We start from the raw sequence: 13,993 nt of genomic DNA, 5'->3' as shown, positions 1-13,993 counted from the left end.
GCTCTATAAAGAAAGATATTTGAGACCATAGGAGCAGCTTAGGCATAAAGGAATAAAATATAAAGGCATCTTAAAATCTAGAAGCATTTTCATTTAGATGGTAGGCATAAGGGAAGTAGGTAGCTCAGCAAAGAGATGAGTCTGGAGAAGTACCTAGAAACCAGAAAATGAATAGCTACGTGTACCCTATTTAGGAGTCTAGATTTTGATCTCGAAGCAGTAGGGGAAAGATCTGAGTTATAGAATTATAAATCATATCTGATCATTATTTTGAAGAATAATTTTAAAAGGATGTGACTGATGAAAGCCATAAGAAGGAGAAAGCGTTAAGGAAGTCTCATGTTCTTAGCATTGCTTATCTACATGGATGGAGTATCAGGCACGTCTGGTATTTTCACTGTTAGCATCTTTGTGGTAAACATCTTTGCTACAAGCATTTTCACTGCAATTATTTTTACCACATAACTAATTGGCCATAAGGCAATTTTGCCATAAAAGATAAAATAACGGGTAGACAGTTTGGTTTCATTACACCATTACAAATCAACCATCTTCAGAAGAATTACTGTATTGAAGTTAGTTGTCTGTTTGGCTTCATTTCTCATTGACAAAGCTCCCATTTTTACATTACATAAATCTTAGCCAGCCCTCATAATGGTGTATACAGTGATCAGTAGATATGGTGGTCTTAAAACAGTAGTTAACCACTACATGTATCAGCTTAAAAAATACAGTGATAAAACTTACTAAAAGTGTGAGTAAGAGCATATAAAGCTAGATTGTGTACTATAGGGGAAAATGATAACATATCATTTATGATGATAACAAAGCTCAGTTACAAGTGCATGACAGTGTTAGCATTTCTTCCACGTTTCCAATGGAACTTTGGGATGTCTGTCAATGGACATGTGATAATATGCCAAGATCGAACAATAGCGTAGGCTCTCATAAACCTCAGTAACAAATATGCATCCTCATATTTGGAAAACTGATACATTTTTAGATGCAGGAATAAATTAATAATTACTTTTACAAATTTTTCATGTTTCATTATGTCCTTTATTAAACAGGACCTTAAGTCCCTCTTCTAGCTGGTATTTTTTTGTTCGTGTGATTTTAATCTTTTATGGCAGATTTTCCCTATGGCCAATTCGTTTTGTGGCGAAAACATTGGCAGCAAAGGTGTCGATGGCAAAACAACCGAAAACCTTAGGTCAGTGCTCTCCAGAGGAAGAGAAGCAGGGGACTGTGGGTGCAGGTGGGTCTGAATGATATCGCATGGGTCAACGGGCTGAAAACCCTCAGGCGGGAGCTACTGCTGCTATTCTAAGGCTGAAGGACTTCAGAGAAGTCTTAGTTTTGCTCTTAAGGCTTTGCAACTCATTAAATGAGGCCCAGTCAGATTAGCAAAGATTATCTCCTCTACTTAACGTCATTTGATTACAGATGTTAAGCCACATGTACAAAATATCTTCTCAGCCAAAGTGTTTATGTGAATAATTAGGTAATAAAGCCTAGGCAGGTTGATATATAAAGCTAACCATCGTGGATGGCAACACTATTAACTGTGCTAACCACCGTGGATGTACAGGGGCTAGAGGAACAAATTTGGTGGCTTATGAGAAAAATAATGTGCTTGGTTTTGGACATGGAGAATGAGGAATCTATAGCACATTTAGGGGAAACTTAGATATTATTTTAGTGTTTACAGATGCGTTCTGGATTCGAATTTTAGAGTCAGGGAGTTCAAACCACAAGAAAGGATGAAATCACACAGGATGAGTCACCTATGTGAATGTGTTAAAGGGGTGGGTCAGGGATGTAAGGCAACTGGAGACCAAGTGTCCAATCTTTATGGAGCAACTTCCATTTACTTCCGACTAATCATTGCTCTGCATAAATGTTGGTCCACTCTTGTCAGATCTTTCTGTTTTCCAAAACTTGGAAAATCCAAATTAGTAACTGAAGAGTTCCAGTTTTATATATTGTTTCTTAAATTTGCATGGAATACTGTTGAGCCCAAATTGCATACACCTGTGTACTTCATCCAGTCTGTGGGTTTCCACTTTGAGAACTTTGAAGAAGAGTGAGAGTAGAAGGCAATGGATGGGAACCCCAACACTGAAGGGTCAATAAGAGAATGTTCCAACTTTATACTATCAGGACTAAAATGAGGCCTTAGAACATGACAGTTAGAAGTTAATTGGTGAATTAGTTTGTCAATAGTTTTAGCAATATTGTGGAGGCAAAAGGTGGATTGTTCATGTTGAAGAAAGCTGAGGCTATTCTATTAAGACGTACCTCATAATTTTTTTTCATATAAGCAGTTTAGTAAATCCCTCTTTCCTTTTAGCTCTTGAGAATGTATTGTACAAGTCTTGTTACCTTCATGGTTCCGTGCTCAGACTGAGGGAACATGCGGTTCTGTGTTCCTAGTACACTTTATTCTTCCTGGTTCCTGGTTAAACTCCAGGAAAGGGGTGCAAAAAAAAAAAAAAAATGAAGCATAACCACAATTTATTTCTACCAATAAATTATGTGTAAGTGTATACAAAGCAATTAACAGAAAGGATACATTGCAACCATCTGTGAACACCGCCCTAAAAAGAATCCCTGTAAATTCACATATTTGGCAAACATAAACAAATCAGTAAATAAATAAATAAACAACATACACAAAGTACTCATTCTTTCCAAGATTCTCTGAGACCTCTAGAGAGTAAGTTAGTCAAGTGCAAATCTTGAAGCTTAGAGCATCTATGCATGTCACTTGGTAATTCAGGATTTAATCAAGTCCCCAATCGCAACTGTATTTTTCTATATTCTGATACCAGAAAAATGAAAAAGTGCCCAATGCAATTGGAATTGTATCTGCCTATGAATGAGGAAAAGTGCTATTTGTGTGTGTGTGTGTGTATGTGTGTGTGTGTGTGTGTGTGTGTGTGTGAATGAAAAATTTTATTTCCTCATGAGTTTATGCCAATCAGCAGGACTCTGCAATCTGCTTTCATGCTCCATGAACAAAGCTGCATTCTTGGCGTCACACTCATGATGGCAGCCAGAAGTGACTGCTAATCCCTAAGCGGTAACCCTCCTTGGGAAATAAATGCAGTGTCTCTAGAGATTGAACCTCACCAAAAGGGAAAGGAGCTTCCGTGTGCGTTGAAAGTTAAAAGAATGAAGAGAAGTCTGTTGCCCATGGATCTCTCCATCCTGTAACCTCAGTCCCCTTTAAATTCTTTGGGGATTCCATTAATTGTAGATGAATATGGGTTAACATGCTGAAGATGCAAAATCCCAGGAAAGAAAAAGCAGTTCTTCACACTTGAGTCTTGATTAGTTGTTTTTCTGTTTACATCTCTCTGAGATCAGCAGGTTTGAGACGATGTAAGTTGATGGAAAAGGAAGCTGAAGGAAAAAAAGGTAGTAACCATTTTGGAAGTGGACAGCCTTCAGGAGGCATGCTCAGCCGAGCTGCCTGCATGGAGCCTCCAGATTCCTGGGGCCAGAGTGGGCATGGTTCTAGGGAAGGGTAAGGAAAGGGTTAGGAAAAAGAGGATAATGAGAACTAAGAAACCGAGGCAAAATGGTGGACAACAAAGACAAATTCTATTTCCATCCTATTGCCTCTTGAGTCTCCTTGTGGTTAGGGGATGAAGTGCTTTTCCTGGTGGCAATTTAGCTGGCAGCTGCTGGGGCTGGAGTGGGGGCTGCTTAGGGTGGGGAAGCGGAGGTCAACCCCACCCAGAGATGCTGGGCTGAAGTGAGAATGAGGAAGAATCTAATTAAAATGTCTCAAATTAATTAAGAAACCACGGTAGTTGAGAGATGAATCATCAGACTACTGAACATCCTCACCTGTGGGAGAGGAATTTTTCTCAAACCCGGTTTTTCCATTTGGCTAAGTGTATTGAAACTTTGTGTGTATGTCTGCTTATCTGTGTTTCATTATAATAGCAGATACGATTTAACTGTACAGTTTTACTTGTTAGTAATTCACCTTTATCACAGGTTATTTCTATGTGTGTGTCCATATTTGGGCCAGTTCTTGGATTTTAAATACATTTTGCTATAATTTATATGTCAGAGGAGGAGTGAAAAAACTGGTGCTCAATTATCTTCAATGTTTTATATTCACATAGAGATTTACAACCCCCCCTTTTTTTCCCTGAACAGTGACGTTTAAGAGAACATTTAGCCTTTTAATCTTCACACATGCCCTGAGGAAAGCATCAGTATTTCTACTTTACAGCTAAAGAAACTGAGACTCAGAGAGGTTCAATGATTAGGTTGCCAAAATGCAAGTACAGGGCTCACATCTGAGCCAAAAATCTGGGCAGCAGTATCTGGATGTCCTGTTGTGCTTCAGGATTATTCTCAGCACTGCATGAAGAGGAGAACAGCTTCCTTATCTACCCTGTCTGGGCTATTTTTTTCACATGAGTGTTACAGAGGGCATCAGGACCAGGTAGGCAAGTAGGAGATAATCTTGTTAAGGTGGACACCGTATAGAATGCCATAGAGTTTGATTAAGACTAGAACTATTGATATTTAAAAGAGTAAAGTACAACATGGGATCCCTAAAACTTGGCTGTCCACAGGTTTTCATAGTATCCATGACGGAATCTAAGCAAATTTTGTTTTCAGTTTGTTGTGAAAGAGGAAGTCCTTATCACAATCTTCATAGCTCTTTGTTCTGTTCTGACGACCAAGTAAAATGAAATGAAGACAAGAGCATGGCCAAATATGATAGATAAAAATAAAAGAACTATGTGTCAGACATGAGAACCTAACAAGACCTATGAGGTTTCTACATTGTTATTTCTCTTAAGCTTCCCGGGGGATGCTAAAGTTTTGCAAAAAGTCAGGAGGCTTAGAAACCACACAGAGAAACATTCCTTGGAAAGAGGAACTCTTCAATGGTCTAAGATTACAGATCCTTGAATTGGAATGGTATGCAGCTGAGTTTTCCATTCTCAGTTCCAGGAAAAAAATGGGATTTTTTTCCCATTAAGAATACTGTTAGTTATTTTGAAGTATACAGTACATACATACTTCTTTCTGAAACCACTAGATTTCAAAAGAGGCACACATCTGAGTATTGCAGACCTTCTCTGCTGATTTTAGATCAGACCTAGAGTTCAACTGTGGAACAAATTTCATTTTAAGTACAGAATGGAGCAGAGGCATCCATCACATGGCTCCTAAAGCATTCATTTACTATTTGTTTCTTGAGAATGACTCAGCATTCATATTTATTATAATACAATCAACAAAACAATCGTCAATAAATATTGGAAAGCCTGAACTTTCTAGATACGGTGCAGTAATTATTCTAACCTGACAAGACTTTTCTTCAGTTTTGATAGAAAAAAAAAATTGCCTTAAAACATAAAAAGAATCTTAATTAAATAAAATATAATTAAAGCACTGCCCTTTAAGTCGGGTTTTCTTTCTGTTTTGTACTACTAAGTGCAGACAGCAAATTGCTTAGGCTCTCTAAACCTCAGTTTATCTTCTCATAAAGTTAGGAAAATGTTAACAGCCTGACCATGAGTATAGGACTCCTTTGGCTGCAGAGACGAGATACTCAACTCAAAATGGAAGAAGGAAGAAAAAGAATGCATTGACTCCTGTACGTGAGGCGTCCGGGCATAGGCTTTGCATCAGTGTGGCTGGGTCCTAGTTCAAACAATGTTGTTAGGATGCAGTCACTGCTGTGGACTGAATGTTCATGTTCCCTGAAATTCATATGTTGAAACCCAATCTTCAATGTGATGGTATTATTTGGAAGTGGGGCTTTTGGGAGGTGATTGGGTCATTCCTCATAAATGGAATTAATACTTTTATTTAAAAAGGCCCCAGAAAGGCGCCTGGGTGGCTCAGTGGGTTAAGCCTCTGCCTTCAGCTCAGGTCATGATCCCAGAGTCCTGGGATCGAGCCCCACATCAGGCTCTCTGCTGAGCAGAGAGCCTGCTTCTCCCTCTCCATCTGCTTGCCTTTAAAAAAAAAAAATTAAAAAAGGCCCCAGAAAGCTCCCTCATCCCTCTGCCTTGTGAGGACACAGAGAGAAAATGGCATCCATAAACTGGGAAATGGGTCCCTACCAGACATCCAATCTGCCAGCACCTTGATTGTTTGCCAGCACATCAATCGTGGATTTTCCAGCTTCCAGAACTGAGAGAAATAAGTTGCCATTGTTTACAAGCCACCCAGTTCGTGGTATTTTGTTAGAGCAGCTTGAGCAGACTAAGACAGTGTCTCTGCTTTACTTTCTTCAATTACACATAACTCTCAGGCAGGGTCTCCTCATGGGGCAAGATGGCCTCCAATAATTCTGGCTCATATCCAGTCTGTTTCTCAACTGTTACAAGAGTAGTCCAATCATGGGTTGGCAATGTCTCCCACATAGCATGACCTGGTTATTGTGTTTACCTCTGAATCACTCCTTGAAATCAGGCAGCTGTGAAGTTTGATTAGCCTCGTTTAAGTCAAATGCTCACTCCATAAATGGAAGGTAGAGTCAGCTCTACCCAAATGGTAGGAACTGGAGAGCAGGTACACTCCCCATTGAAAATCTGGGTATTGTTATGACAAATAGAGAGAACGTATTAAGGTGGTCGTCATGATCAAATAAGATAGTATATGTACATAAGACAGTAAGTAAAATAAAGGGCTTATTTATTATGCCAGGTGTTATTTAATATCTCTAAAAAACTATTTATCCTTTTAATGATGATAGAGATTTTGCAACGTGAAGCATCTGTGTTATACATGAGTTGGAGATCTCCATTTCAGTTTATCAGATTCTTCTCTGTAGTTATGGTAGCAAATTCCCAAAGAATGATTGCAAGAGAAAAGAACCACCACTAAGTATTATCTTCAGCATAAGTGTTGGAGTTCTTCTAAAAGAATGAAGCAAGAATTAAGCAATTAAACCTTTGCCCTTCAAACAGCAAATTGTCTTAAATGAGTAGAAGAGAATAAAAAGATCTAAATTTGTCATTATAAAACAAATGATAAATTCTTGGAACAGTAACTTTGCATGGGAGCACAAGTGTTAACTATTTGTTATTTGAGTACTATTTGAAAAACAGTTCTTTGATTTTCAAGTGTTATAAAGACTGGTTAGATGGTCACTGATCCTAGCTCCTGTTCCTGTGCACATGTGGGGTCTGGATTTACCGGCGGCTTTGCTTTGGGTTGAGAGAATGTGACTTCTTCTGCTCAATGGAATGTGGCAGTGATGATATAAGCTGCTTTTAGGCCTTGTCCTTAAAATGTTGGTTAATCTTTTAGTCCTATCATCTAATATGATGCCCTCAGAAGTCACATCTTTAAGGATGGTTTTAGATTAGATGATATTGGATGGCATTAGTATCAGATGCTTGAAGCCCTGAGCTAGCAGGAAATTGGCCAAGGGGAACCACTAAACTTACTTTGAGATGTTACAGAAGTGAGTAAACTTTTACTGAGTCTCTTATTTTGGAATTGAGTATTATGCCTTGCTGAATATAATAAGCAGGTCTAGAGCAAAAGAAAATTTCACTAATAACAGCATCACTTCATTTCATTTCTACACAAAAGTACATGAATTCATGAGAGCAACAATTGAGTAAGGATTTCCGCGATGGTAGAGGAAGTTCTCCTTATCTTTTTCATCCTCAGGATAAAAATAGTTGAAAAAAATAATTCACAATTCACAATTCACAATTGATTCAGGCTTTCCGCAATGGTAAAGGAAGTTCTCCTTATCTTTTTCATCCTCATTTCATCATCATCATTGGCATTTTTAAAAATTAAAAAAATATTTTTAAAAATAGTTGAAAAAAATAATTCAAAAGTTAATAATACACTTATTTATCATTTTATTTATATCATACCATGTCTATGTCAACATTGCACCAAAAGCTTTTATGTGTCTACAGACCCTCAAGCAAATGTATTCAAATTGAATATCTAATCGTTCTCTCTATGTCCCTCAAACCTCCACCTCAAATCACTATGCAATTGAATAATATTGTCATCTACCCAATTGCTCAGGCTAAAAGCTTAAGGAATTGAATCCTTAATTCCGATGTCCCTTCTACTAGGTCACATGAATCTCACTCAATAATTCTTGCCATTTTCATCATCACTGATCTAGTCCAAAACATCTTTATCTTTCACCTAGATTGCTGAAATAGACAAGTAATTACTAATATTACCTTTTCTTATCCTAGTCTGTCCCTTATCCTAAATTCACTTTGTAGCTAGATGAATCTTTCGAAAAGGCCAGTCTGATTGTGTCAGCCTCTTGCTGAAATCCTTCAATATCTCTAAATGACTCTTAGGATACTCCCAACTCCTTGGTACAGCTCACAGTGCTCTATGATCTGGCTTTTGTTTCCCTCTCCAAATTATCTCTTGCCATTTTCACCAACTATTATAGGCCAACAATTAGTACTATGAATAATTCTTATGTATCTGACCCTCCCAAGATGATATTTTTGTTGACAGACACTAGAACATTGAAAGTAAGTTGTATCTGCCTCTTTGGTGCTCTTCATTCTATCCACCTGCCAGGCTTATCACATTTGTGGGGCCCAGAGAAAAAGGCACACTCACTATATGTCTAAATATTTAAAAGTTATCAATAGAGCTCACAGACCGTTAAGATATATTCTACCTTTCCATCTCACCCAATATATTCAGACTAAGTTATATTCAGGTTTTAATTTTGAATTCTCAGTTTCTTCAGCTATACTGGAGCATGACAACAGTATGAGGAAAGAGGACCACAATGAATGGAACAGAATAGAGAATCCAGAAATAGACTGGCACAAATATAGACAACTGATCTTTGACAAAGTGGCAAATGCATTTTAATAGAGAAAAAATAATCTTTTTCATAAATGTTGCTGGAACAATTGGACATCCCTATGCTAAAAAAGAAAACGAGGGGTGCCTGGGTGGCTCAGTGGGTTAAGGCCTCTGCCTTCAGCTCAGGTCATGATCCTGGGGTCCTGGGATAGAGCCCCACATCGGGCTCTCTGCTCAGCAGGGAGCCTCCTCTCTCTCTGCCTGCCTCTCCGCCTACTTGTGATCTCTGTCTGTCAAATGAATAGGTAAAATCTTAAAAAATAATAATAATAAAAATAAAAATTAAAAAAATTAAAAATTAAAAATAAAAAAAGAAAAAAGAAAATGAGCTTGGTATCCATATTTTACATCTCAGAAAAAAATTAACTCAAAAGGGAATGTGCATCTAAAGGTAAAATCTAAAACAATTACACTTCGAGAAGTACACAGAAAGTTCTAACCTCTGTGACCTTAGATCAGACAAAGATTTCTTAGATATGACACCAAAAGCATAAGAAGGAAAAAAATGATTATATTAGATTTCATTGAAAGAAAATGAAAGATAAGACATAGACTGGGAATACATATTTGCAAATCAGATATCTGATAAATAACTTCTATCCTGAATACTCAAAGAATCTTAAAACTCAACAACATGAAACAAACACCCCAATTTTTGGAAGTGGGCCAAAGTTCTCAACAAACAGTTGACCAAAGAAAATATATGGACAGCTAATAAGCATAGGAAAAGATGCCCAACATCATTACTCATTAGAGAAATGTAAGTTAAAACCACATTAGGATACCACTCATACCTATTAAAATAGTCAAAATTAAAGGACTAACTGTACCAAGTGTTGGCATGGATGTAGCAGAACAAGAGCTCCCATAAACTGCTGATGGAAATGTAAAATGTTTGGAAAATATATTGGCAGTTTCTTTTCTTTTCTTTTCTCTCTCTTTCTCTCTTTTTTTTTTTTTCATTTCGACAGTTTCTTAAGAAGTTAAACATATACCAAACACCTGAATCAACCATTTCACTTTTAGATATTTACCCAAGAAAATAAAAGTATATATCCACTCGAAGACCTGTGCATGAATGCTTATAGAAGTTTTATTTGTGATGATCAAAAACTGCAAACTTAAATGTCCATCTACAGGTGGATGGATGAAAAATGGAATACAATCAGTAATGACAAACAATGAACGATTTGATGCATGGGACAGCATACAACAATTCCTTGTCTCCATGGAAAGTACTTCATCGCTTGCCAATATTCTACATTTCCTAATGTTTGGTGCTATGGACCAAATATTTGCATCCTCCCCAAATTCATATGTTAAAGCTCTAATCCCCAATGTGATGGTATTTAAGGAGGTGGGGGTCTTAGGGAGGTGATTAGGTGATGAGGGTAGAGCCCTCATGAATGAGATTAGTGCTTTTAGAAGAGACACAAGAGATATGATCTCTGTCTTTGTCATGGGACGATACAGTAAGAAAGCATCCTTCTACAAACCAGGAAAAGGGTGAGCCAGGAACCAAATCCGGCAGCATATTTTTCTTGGGCCTCCCAGTCTCCAAATCTGTGGGAATACATATCTGTTGTTTAAGCAGTCTATGGTATTTTTGTTGTAGCAGTCTGAACTAACATATATGGATAGTCATTTCAGAATAAGGTGACTACCATCTTGTAATGCTTATAGAAGTCTACACCGGGGGTTGGTAAACATTTTATGTAAAAGGCTAGACAGTAAATATTTTAAGCTTAGCAGCCACTCGTCTGTCACAACTATTCGATTCTGATCTTGTAGCACAAAAACAGCCATAAACAATACATAAACAAATGGGTGTAGCAGTGTTACAACAAGACTATTTACAAAAATAGACAGTGGGTGGATTTAGTCCACAGGATGTAGTTTGTCAACCACTGTTTTAGGCCGTTAGAATTGGTGTGTGTCTTTCAACCTTTCCCCTACTTGATATGTTGGATCTGGGTCCTATTGGCCATTTGCCTAAGCCATTGATCCTGGATATCAAGGAAGGCATCAGTGGATCTTAGCCATCTCTGTGGAGCCAAGAAGCCTGGGTACTTAAAGCTACCTGAGGACTTTTCCAGTGTCGGTAAGCAGGTTCTTTCTTTCACAAGATGCCAAAGGTCTATGAGAAGAGTGGGGGATTAAATATGACTAAAAATTCTTTGTTATCACCATAGAGAGATTGAGTTTATTTTGCTCCCCTTGGGTCCCCTTGGATCCCTTGGCACTGTGACTGAGGTAACCAATAGAATTAATGAAAATAATGTTGTACTAGTTCTACACCTACACCTTAAAAAGGTATTAGAAGCTTTTCACTTTGTACTTTCGGGAGTTCTGAACCAGCATGTAAATCACCCACTGACTCTATAAAGAGACCATAAGGGGAATTCATGTGGTACAATCATGGGAAGAGCTAGAGTCTCAGAGACCTCATGGACAGAGAGAAGCCCAGCCATGCCAGCATCCAGAGCTTAGCTCAGCCTTTCAGCCATCCCTAAAGAGACATCAGAGTGGGCCATCCTGGACGTTCCAGCCAAGGCAAGCTACAGATAATTGCAGCCTCAAATAACATTATATGGAGAACATCTTCCCAGATGATCCCAATAAACAAAGATGAGAAAACAATTTCAAACTACTAAGTTTAGATAGGTCAAACAAGGCGATAAGAACACTGAGACCTTTATTTGAAAGAAAGATGTAGAGTAGATTACTGATCCTCAAAGTAGGTTCTGTGAGATGCATATAGGTGTTCATTAAATAAGAACATCAGGGTTTTGTGTGCAATCATCAAGTTTGGTGTCCAGATTTCCAATTAAGGTTGGAAACTATTTTGTAAACCAGGATTAAATAGGTCTACTTATTGCAGAACTTCCCAGAGGCTTTAATATATACATTTTAATAATAAACATTGTGAAACTCAAGGAGGAGGACATAAAATTTGCCTGTGACTTTTTAAAAAGATGTACTTATTCATAGCCCGAAGAAGGATTCCCAGAAGTGATGATGTCTAAGCTGCGTCCTGACCAAGAAATAAAGTCTGGGAGATGCTGAACAACATGGTCTCTGAGCTTATTTCCAGCTCTAAAATGTCATTATCTAGAATCCATTATGAGATGGTCTCTCTTAGCATTATTAGCTCTCCAGTACAAGAAGTGGAGCAAGCACATGGAGTTCCTGGTGGATATCCAAACCTTATACAGCTTTCATTCAGTTCTACTCATTATGGATAAAGGCTTCTGCTTTGAGCCACTTAAATACTCCTGACTTCCAATCCTAATCAATGCCTTGAAGTGAAAATATGGTCACTGAGGAAGGACCAAAAAATATCATGATTTAATGGAATGAGACCTCAGCCAAAACTTTATACAAAGACCATCTCATGTGACGATTGTATTTCAAAACAATGTCATCTCTCCAATAACTCTGCTCCCTCAATTTGAAAATAGACTCAATTGGTTTTTTTCCCCTTGAATTTAAAAGTAAAAGTGAAAACAGTGTAACACTATTCAATCTCATCTACCTGTTAGAATATTGTCTCAGTTGCCCTACTTGACATCGCCATACTTCTTGAATTAGTTGTCCATAGTTTGTATAAGAAACGCAAAACTTCCTTCTCTCCCTGCTTATTTCATAATCTACTACGTTTGGTTCCCTTCTGTCACGTTCAATTATTTTAAAAAATGGCTCCTTTTCCCAGGTTAACTCATCCAATCCCGAATCTGAAGTCCTGTATACAATATGTCTGAGAGTAAGCAGTGTTCTTATATTTGTACACCAGCCCAGCTCCTGCCCATACCCTAAGCCCAATACCCACGCTGCAGACCTTTATTCCAACTGGTTATTTCCACCTGAATATCACACAGGTATAAAGAAACCTCTCCACTCCCAAAGGCAACACAAGGCCGTCCAAGTATTTATTCATTTATTCAGCTAGTATTTGTTGAGCACTGACTTTGGGTCAGGAACTTCACTAGACATTAGATTCTAACAGTTGAACAGGACTCCACACTTGGGGAGCTTATGGCCCAGTGGTGAAGATAGATAAATAACCAAACACTTCTAGGGGGAAACATGAGTTTCTGTGGAATTGCCCAGGAGAGACTCTTCATTCAGTCTTCATAGTGGTGAAGAAGGGTTGGAGGAAGTTGGTGTAAAGTCCTCCCAGAATAAAAAATGACTAAGTGGAGTCTTCAAGGATAGATAGGGCAAATAAAGAAGAATAAGAGAGCAGCCAACCAGAGGTAGTACCTTGTAGGGAGACTTAGAGGGAAGACACTGAGTCATATACTCACATACTCATACAGCAAGCCATTCTGCATGGCTGGATCAGTGAACGAAGGTGCACAAGAAGTCACAGGTGAGCAGTACAGGTGGAGGAAGTGTTGTCTTTACAAAACCCGAAGTCATTGACATTTTGGCATTGTGCAACAGTTACATGTCTTGTTTCTGTGTTTTCCTTGTAGATGGACTATTTTAAATACATATGCCATGTTTCTAATAAAGTTAAACATGCTTTTATCCTGTGACCTAGCAAACTTATTTTCAGGTATTTACCCAAGAGAAAGAAAAACATACTATGTCCACACAAAGACTTGTACAAGAATGTTCAAAGCAGCCGTATTCATATTAGGCCCGAGCTGGAAAGAACCCAAATGTCCATCAATGGGAAGATGAATAAACAAATTGTGGTAAACTTATACAGTGGAATAATACTCAGTAATAAAACAGAACAAATTACTAAGACATTCTACCAAGGTCAACAATATGGTTGATCCTCAGAATCTTTACGCTGAGTAAAATAAGACAGACACAGCTCACATACTGTATGATTCCATTTATATGAAGCCCAAGAATAGGCAAAATGGATTATGGCAAAAGAAATCAGAAAATGGATGCTCTTGGTGTCAAGGTAATAGGAAAGGGACAAGGGGAACTTCCCGGGTCAGAGATGCTCTTTCTCTTGTTTCATGTGCTGGTTGCATAAGTTTATTCACAAGTCATGGAGTTCAATGCTATGATCTATGCATTTTATTGAGTGGTAATTATACATCAATTTTTTAAAATGCCAATGATGTTGCTTTCAAAAGTCTAGGGTGACAACATGATTTGCTCGTAC

Source organism: Enhydra lutris, unplaced genomic scaffold, assembly GCF_002288905.1.
Source record: "Enhydra lutris kenyoni isolate GAN:26980312 unplaced genomic scaffold, ASM228890v2 scaffoldscaffold17, whole genome shotgun sequence".
Lineage (NCBI taxonomy): Eukaryota > Metazoa > Chordata > Mammalia > Carnivora > Mustelidae > Enhydra > Enhydra lutris.
The sequence above is the reverse complement of the archived record's forward strand: the minus strand, read 5'-3'. Positions refer to the sequence as shown.